We start from the raw sequence: 9,812 nt of genomic DNA on the forward strand, positions 1-9,812 counted from the left end.
ATTCTTAAGTTTATCACGCAGCTTACGAAACTTAGCCCAGTGTGAGGAGGAATTTGTCCTTTTCGCCTTCCTCCACGCTGTACTCTTGCGGTTTTGGAGTTGGCGAACATCACTGTCAATCCAAGGCGGGACAGTTGAGTCCTTGAGTTGTCGACAGGGTACAAACTTGTCAACAGCTGTGCTAACTGTAGAGTGCCAAGACTGCCAAGCAGGGTCGACATCTTGGTGTTGTTCTATAACCAACGGAAGTTGAGTTTGGTCAAGATGTGCTCTTAGGCCATCCCAGTCAGCACGTTTGTAGTTGTATACCTTCCTTGGAATGCCTCTTTTCGGATGAAGCTTGCACTTAAAGGTAAACTCCAGGATAGTGTGATCTGTGTCAAAGTCAGCAGGTAACTCTGCAATGTTTGACAGTCTCTCAGGACAGTTTGAGAAGATGAGATCAAGTAGGTTGTGGTTTTTGTTTGAGGGAATTTGGTTATGTTGATGAAGAAAATTATTGTTGATTAGATCGCAGAAGTCTGCCTCCTTCCCCTCACCTACAGCTGTGCAGTAATGCCAGTCAACCCGGGGGATATTGAAGTCGCCAAGGAGACAGCACATGCGATATTCCCTTTGTACTTTTTCCATGACCGAAGACAGGTTTGCCGTGAACGAAGCCAAGTCCCCCGATAAATAACTTTCTAAAAAAAAAGGTGTAATTAAAAGTCTGCGGAATTCTTGTTACAAAATGTACATATTCCTTTATAGTGGCAACCAACCCAACTACGGGTGTCCTCTATTCAGTAGCCAACAAGAGTTCTACGACCTCATACCTTCGCGAAATGATTTTGACCTTTATGACTGACGTATTAGGAGTGTTTTTCATCAATCAAAAATCATACCAGTTGATCCTCCTCACCCAAATAACATAAGTTGTCCAAACCTCCTTGTTATGATTATGAGCTTAACAAAGAAGGTTATGCTAACATTTTTCATCAATAATGCAAATAAGCTCCTTATTAGCATAATTTGATTCAATGGTGTTCACATTCACACAACTTCTAAATGCAACAAGTATGAAATTGCCGTTATTTACTAGTATGGAATGATAGTAGTTTCTCATGAATTATGCAAATTAGGCCTACATTTGCATAATTTCTATCTATTGACATTCCTCTCTTCCTCAGTTACAAATGTCACATATTTGAATAGTCATATCATGGAACACAGCAGGTTTTTAAAATTGCCTCATTAATTATAATCTGATTTGCATAATTATCATCCAATCATACAAAGCATCACATAAGCTATCTACATACCAAAAATCATGACCATCCATCAAGCCCATCTCGAGTTATATTATTTTCTCATTAATTATGTAAATGAGGTTCTCATTTGCATAGCTGATATCTATTAATATTTCTCTCTTCCTCAGTTACATATGTCACATGTTTGCGAGTCCTATCATGGAAATTGATGAATGTATAAACTTTCCTCATTAATTATGCAAATTAGTTACTGATTTGCATAATAAGTATCCAATCATGTACATCATCGCTCAAGCTATGTACATGCAAAAAATCATGACCTTCCATCAAGCCCTTCTTGAGTTATTCCCTTTCAAAGTCTGAAGCAAAACCTACCCCTGCAGTTCCAAAAAAGTTGCTAGGGGGCCCAAACCTATACCACTTACTCTCTGCCCAACGAGCTATCTACCACTCAAAAATCAGTTCCATAGCATGTCCACAACACGAGATATCATAACAGGAAGTTCCGCTGCAGTACCGTAACAAGCCGATAGGGGGCCCAAAATCTAATCATTTTCAGGTTTCATCGAGACCTACCAACATACCAAATACCAAGACAATCCTTCCAAGAATTCTCGACTTATCGTGTTCACTAACAGACACACAGACATGCTCGGTATTCCCATGCTGTGGCACTGCATTAATGACTGTTCTTACTCATATAAGGCCGTGTATATCCAACTTTGGTCAAAATTTGTATGTTTCAGTCTTTTAATTGGTGTAAGGAGATATCTTTGTGGTTTGGTTTCACATGCTCCGAGTGGACTCTTCCAGGCTGGGAGTAGGTCAAAGTTGACGATTGTTTTCGTCTGTCAGCTGTTACGAGAGAACGAGCTGGTCAACTGTCTATTTTCTTTGCATGATTCTAAAGTAGACAGATGTGGCTTTCTGGTGCATAAGAATTTTTGGGGCTTGCAATTAAGGTGAATCCTTTTCTGAGCCCTTGTTTTAGTGCTTTAAAGCATTACTGCCTATATGGGCAAGCCTATCTCTTGTATCTGCCCTACAGCTGGCTGATAGCCAATTTGTCCCTGGCAGTACATGTAACTGACGTTTCCTGCCTGCCTCATGACCCCTCATGACCCCTCATGACCAACTTTGCCCCCATCTACCCGTATCAATATCCCCTGAAACAATACAGCCCACACGTCGCAACCAGAACGCATAGTAAAGCATACAATTGAACACATTTTTACACTTTTCTCGTTAATTGTGCAAAACACTTCGCCCAAAATCTAATCATCTTGAGATTTGCCACATACACACCGACACACCAACTACGACAACAAACCATCCAGGCGTTCTCGACTTATTCTGTTCACTAACAGACACACAGACAAGCACCATCGAATAACCTACTCGACGAAACCATTCGTCGCGAAGGTAATTATGGTGCAGTAAAATAAAATGTAAATTCCATAATTCTCAATAACACTCAGTACCAAATTTTTGTATGTCTAATTTCTTCAGGCAAACTATATGTAATATTTACCAACAATTTACATTGTATAGACTTAGACAAAACAGATTATACTTAGGTAAAGGAGGTATTCATCAATTAAACACAGCTTATATGGAAGGGGCATTTAGGTACAAATCATTTATTTCAGATTCTGTTTCATATGCTCCGCAAGAGCAAAGTAGTCGTTTGACTTTGTGTCATCACCAATGTCTCTCCAGGCTTCACCTAAGTTGTAAAGCGAGAAGACTATGTCAGGATGTGCAGTGTCCCCACCATAGATACACCGTCTCATCTGTAGTGACTGTTCAAGATAGCTGATCGCTTTTCTGTAATCACCAAGGGCACTCCAGGCGGTACCCAAGTTGTTAAGTGAGTCGGCTATGTCAGGATGTTCAGTATCCTCACTATAGATGCTCCGCTTCATCTGTAGTGACTGTTCATGATAGCTGTTCATCTTCCTTTGATCACCAAGGTCACCCCAGGCGGTACCCAAGTTGTTAAGTGAGTCGGCTATGTCAGGATGTTCAGTGTCCCCACCATAGATGCTCCGCTTCATCTGTAGTGACTGTTCATAATAGCTGATCGCCTTTCTGTGATCACCAAGGTCACCCCAGGCGGTACCCAAGTTGTTAAGTGAGTCGGCTATGTCAGGATGTTCAGTGTCCCCACCATAGATGCTCCGCTTCATCTGTAGTGACTGTTCATAATAGCTGATCGCCTTTTTGTGATCACCAAGTTTACTCCAGGCTATACCCAAGTTGTTAAGTGAGTCGGCTATGCCAGGATGTTCAGTGTTCTCACCATAGACACTCCGCTTCATCTGTAGTGACTGTTCATGATAGTTGATCGCCTTTCTGTGATCACCAAGGTCATTCCATGCAACAGCCAAGTTGTTAAGTGAGTCGGCTATGCCAGGATGTTCAGTGTCCTCACCATAGATGCTCCGCGTCATCTGTAGTGACTGCTCATAATAGCTGATCGCCTTTCCTTGTTCACCAAGGTCACTCCAGGCGATACCCAAGTTGTTAAGTGAGTCGGCTATGTCAGGATGTTCAGTGTCCCCACCATAGATTCTCCGCTTCATCTGTAGTGACTGTTCATAATAGCTGATCGCCTTTCTGTGATCACCAAGGTCATTCCATGCAGAAGCCAAGTTGTTAAGTGAGTCGGCTATGCCAGGATGTTCAGTGTTCTCTCCATAGATACTCCGCTTCATCTGTAGTGACTGTTCATGATAGCTGATCGCCTTTGTGTAATCACCAAGGTCACTCCAGGCGGTACCCAAGTTGATAAGTGAGTCGGCTATGTCAGGATGTTCAGTGTCCCCACCATAGATGCTCCGCTTCATCTGTAGTGACTGCTCATAATAGCTGATCGCCTTTCTGTAATCACCAAGTTTACTCCAGGCGGTACCCAAGTTGTTAAGTGAGTCAGCTATGCCAGGATGTTCAGTGTTCTCACCATAGATGCTCCGCTTCATCTGTAATGACTGTTCATAATAGCTGATCGCCTTTCTGTGATCACCAAGGTCATTCCATTCAACAGCCAAGTTGTTAAGTGAGTCAGCTATGCCAGGATGTGCAGTGTTCTCACCATAGATACTCCGCTTCATCTGTAGTGACTGCTCATAATAGCTGATCGCCTTTCTGTGATCACCAAGGTCACTCCAGGCGGTACCCAAGTTATTAAGTGAGTCGGCTATCTCAGGATGTTCAGTGTCCTCACTATAGATACTCCGCTTTATCTGTAGTGACTGTTCATAATAGCTGATCGCCTTTCTGTGATCACCAAGGTCATTCCATGCAGAAGCCAAGTTGTTAAGTGAGTCGGCTATGGCAGGATGTTCAGTGTTCTCTCCATAGATACTCCGCTTCATCTGTAGTGACTGTTCATGATAGCTGATCGCCTTTGTGTAATCACCAAGGTCACTCCAGGCGGTACCCAAGTTGATAAGTGAGTCGGCTATGTCAGGATGTTCAGTGTCCCCACCATAGATGCTCCGCTTCATCTGTAGTGACTGTTCATAATAGCTGATCGCCTTTCTGTAAGCACCAAGTTTACTCCAGGCGGTACCCAAGTTGTTAAGTGAGTCGGCTATGCCAGGATGTTCAGTGTCCTCACCATAGATACTCCGCGTCAGCTGTAGTGACTGTTCATAATAGCTGATCGCCTTTCTGTGATCACCAAGGTCATTCCAGGCTTCACCCAAGTTGTTAAGAGAAGCGGCTATGTTATGATGTGCAGTGTCCTCACCATAGATACTCCGCTTCATCTGTAGTGACTGTTCATGATAGCTGATTGCCTTTCTTTGGTCACCAAGGTGACTCCAGGCGATACCCAAGTTGTTAAGTGAGTCGGCAATATCAGAATGTACAGCATACTCCCCGTATTTTGATATATTTTTCTGAAGTGTTTGCTCTGTGCACTCTTTAAAACTTTCGTAATCGCACAGACTGCCGTATACCTCTGCTTTTAGCTCTGAAGAATTTTCAAACAAAACTGACTGCTCTTTCTGTGACCCACTTTCGCTCAGCTGTGAAATGAAATGCTTTAACGGCCTTACCGTGTAATAGTATCTCATGAGTTGCCGTCTATTTGAGAAGTAAAACACTTTCTTCAATTTTGCCGCAATATCTTTATCTGTCGACATTGATGTTAAAGTGGACAGATTTTCTACCTGACCACCGTTGTGCATGTATGTTCGTAGCCTCAGTTCTGCTGAGATACTGACCATAACCAACAAGTGATGTGCGTTCTCACTACTGACGACTCCACTGTTGTTCAGCTCCTTAGTAGTCTCCCAGATTGTGGTTTGTTGTATATTATGAAGTAACGCCCAACAAGACACTGCAAGGCTTGAAAATCTATATATCTCTTTCTTTACATTCATCAGATTGGCAGTGAGATCTTTCGCTTGAAACGTTGGTGCATTCTCACTCAGTATAGTTTTTGCTGTCAGAAATGGGATTATTCCATCATTTTCTTGCAGATGCTGATTCCATAAAGACGTGTACTCATTCACCAAGTCCTGTTCTCCCGTGATCAAAGACACATTTCCAAGCACACTAGCAAGATGGTAGCCTTTCTTCAAATGGAACGTTAGGTCGTTTTTCAGAACATTTGTCATGTCGATTGGTGTGTGAATAAGTTCACTTGTTCCTGTTCTGGATTTACCTCTGCCCAGTGGAGTTTTACATGCCTTTGGCATGGCTCCATCGAACGAAAACCCACGCGGTGTTACAGAGTCATAGTACCAGTTGTCCAGTGGGTCATCTGAGTAGAAATCATTAAGACACTTAATCCCCATTGACGGGAGAATGGTTTCGCCCAGATTGATCACTTTGAGATGTAGGTAATGGGTGAGGTTGCGGAAATACTTAACATTATGCTCGGTTTCATCCTCTATCAAAATGGCGAATTCCAGATCAGAGTATGGGGTTACCAATCCGGTGGCTTGTGAACCCAAACCTATCATAGCGTACTTACAGGGAGGTGGGCCCATGACTTCAGTACATTCATCTACAAGCCCGGCTATGAACACCTTTCGTTGATCAACAATTGACTCAAACAGTGTCTTCACTTCTTCTATTCTCATCTTCTCCACTTCTCTTAACTTTGGGTCGTCATCATTAAGGCTGTATGGATCTATGTTTTCATCAATTCTATTGATTTCTTTATCCACATAACTTCGATGCATTGTAATGTTCAACTTATGTTTCTCTGCATCATCGATGTTTACCGTTTCTTCGTTATTCAGTACGTGCTTAACAAATGATTGGGGTATCTTGTGGATTGCTTCCTCTATGTCTTCCCTCCTTGATCTTACCAGTGCTGCATTACAGAGTGCTGCAGCTTTGGTGAAATCATCTCCGTCTTTGGACTCGATTCCCCTTGTCAGGTAGACCCTTCCCAACTTGTACAGGGGCTCTGCCTCTTTTGGATGTTGACCTGTCATAAAATTGTAATTTTTTTATAATTAAACCCGTTAATAAGTGTTGAAAATCTAAACACGCATAATGTTACTCTATTCCTATTTTCAATTGCCATTCAACAGTGCACCATTCCAACGTTAATGGTATTAAATTGAGTCTTGCTTATTATCTAACCCTAAGGCACAATGACAGCTGCTTGCATCACATGCGTGTAACAGTATTGAGAAAAATATTTCTAACTTTGGAGACCCTTATATTTGCAAAACGAGATGGACAATATTACTTCACTAAGGTCATACTTCTAGTAGCATGCTAGCACTATTTGTGGACAAAAACCAAGTATCTTGTTTTACTACTTACATTACTGGCGGCCTTTGGGCGACTTTTTGTACTCTTTTGACTCACCTTTAACATGTACAGTCTTGAGCGCTGCTGCAAAGTTATGCTCTGCCCTGTCCAGATCTCCTATCTGCAGGGCCCTGCAGCCTTCCTGTAGGTGTTCTTCATATATACTACATAAAGGATGTTGTATGATATAAACGGTAAGTTATGACATTTTACTTTCAATAAGATACGACTGACATCGCTGACTATCAATTCAGTAAAGATAGAATAAAAAAAGATCATTAAACGTAGTTAAGGAATCTCTATCGTTGTTTCATATGTACACGTAGGCCAACATGAAGAAAAGCAACCAAGACGTCCCGAGTTCGAATCCACCTGACGCCATGTGCACCGATGTTGTGTCCTTGGGAAAGGCAATTTACACTTCGCCCAGGTGTATAAATTCAAAGTAAAAATGGATATGTTGTTTTCTGTACGTGGCACTGTTAATATAAGTTATAACATCTTAAGTGCAGTGCCACGTCGTCCTTGTCTGTCAAAAATCGAAGTAAACAAAAATAATAATAAAATGCAAGTCATGGAATCCGTTATACCTGTCGGTGTCTTCCTCTGTTTTGCCAGTGGTGCTTGCTTCTCTAGCATAAGTGCTGCCCTCTCCTTCAGTCATTCTGCAAACCATTAACTCATTGTTACCCCTGACATAATGAATAGGTTACTCATTGATGTCATGCTATTCTCCAAGCTGAGGTTTCGGTGGGTGGTGGGTAGGTAGTGACCGCGATTTTTAACGTGTGCTTGGAGAATTGTCATACACTGCAGCGGCTTGGCGCACCAAGTCGGATGCTATTTTTATAATTCATCAATCAGTCTCAATATTTTCGGATTTCTAATGTTGCAAGTTTCGATAATAACATAAATAACTAGTTCCAAATATCTTCGCCGAATCCTAATAATCTCTTCGAGTGGCCCATCAAAAATGTTTGTCATTATGAAAATAAGGTCGCCATTTGCATCTATTGAATCAACTTATCATGTTCTCTTCTCAAAGAATACACGTTGTTAAACGTATGAAAGTTTTATTCTATCAAAGGTAAAAGGTAATGAAATTGAATCTTTACTGCTGAATAAATACATTTGTATTTATCCAGTAGTAAAGATTCAGTTTTATTCCTCTTTTCCTGACCTGGATGTCTAATATTCACAAACGCGTCATGCATAATTAATGAAGAAATGCAGAGTCAGGAGAGGTTTGCTGTCTCCGAACCCTATCAACCTACATCTTTTACTGTGATGTACAAGCTAACATGTTACGCACCTTGTCTTGTTTCCCTTATTCCCGTCACAGGCTACTTGTGGTTTTGGGCTAGGAGAGGTGAGTCTATTTTCGTCATCACCTTTCCTTTTTCTTTGTTCACCACTTTCTCGTCTTTGCTGGGATAAGAATATTGTGCAAGTTAAAATCTAAACACATTCTAATTTCAATACAAGCAACATTTTCCAAGCAACAAGGGGGTGTCATAGCATTTTCTCATCTTAGAATCGCAAAAAATGCCATTCTAGTATTTCATCATCATCATCATCAATCATGCAGATTAGGTCCCAATTTGTATACATCAGGTTAAACAATGTTCCTACTTAACTATCTTTAAGTATCAAATTCCGTCATTTACCGTCTATGGAATTATCACTTAGGTTTTTATTTACATAATATGTATCAGTTCATGTCCCTCTAGATCTCATTCTCAGTTACTTATGTCATATTTTTATTAGACCTACTATGGAACGTATTAAATTTACAAATTTTCTTCATTTGACCAGACATCTTGAAAAGAAAGAAAAATCTATTTATCTTAATACATGAGACCTTTGACCCCTTTGGGGAACCTGGCTAGTTTCTTTGTATGCTGGTGAGCCATATCGCTTGTAAATCGCACGATTTAGTGCACTAAGAATAATAGTATCCCTACCTCCAATTGTTGTCTTGTGGGTGCTTCATGCAGTGCTTCAGGTTTACTCTTAAATATCCCCATTGTCTCAGCTGACCCCTCGGGCGGTACAGGTCGTCTTCTCGGTGCCCCTCTCGGTCCTACCACTCAATAGTCTGCAGATTCCTTGTCGCACCTACATGTACCAAGATCGAGATCTTAACTTCTCCTTTTCCCAAACGGTAGAGTCACACGGCTGATCGACGTCAGTGGATTTACAACCTTGTCATAAAATCCCCCTGGGTGGGGATTCCCCCTAACTGTATAACACTTTTGTAACACTTACGAGACTTTTCCTATTTTGGGGGCGTCTTGTAAAATAAAGAACATTATTGCCTTATTACCAGATATAGGCTTTCTATAACACTGGTTTGAGATCAAGATCTTTTTATTTTACCAAATGGTAGAGTCACGCGACTAAGCTCAGTGGAAACAAAGTCCTGCTAGGCCAAAGGTAACGGTACATACACACACCTTTCAAAGTTAGTTTCAAAGTTAGCCTTCTAAAGTCAACGTTGCGCTGAGTACTGTTAACTGAGTCAATGATAGCGGACTTTTTAACGTGAAACAGACAGCGTTCTCATTCAGATCACAGGTGAAAAGTAACATGACCCACTCACGGCTGATACCACGAATGCTGAACTCCTGGGTGACGTCACCTGGCGTTTGTCGATGTCGTAGTCATGGTACCATGGTGTCGTCTCCGAAGAGTTTATTATTAATCAAGCACATGAGCTAGGGCATTGACCGCCAGATAGAAATAAGGCTTTAAACCATTGAAAATCAATTCTTGGTGGTA

This window comes from Branchiostoma lanceolatum, chromosome 18 (assembly GCF_035083965.1).
Source record: "Branchiostoma lanceolatum isolate klBraLanc5 chromosome 18, klBraLanc5.hap2, whole genome shotgun sequence".
Classification (NCBI taxonomy): Eukaryota; Metazoa; Chordata; class Leptocardii; order Amphioxiformes; family Branchiostomatidae; genus Branchiostoma; species Branchiostoma lanceolatum.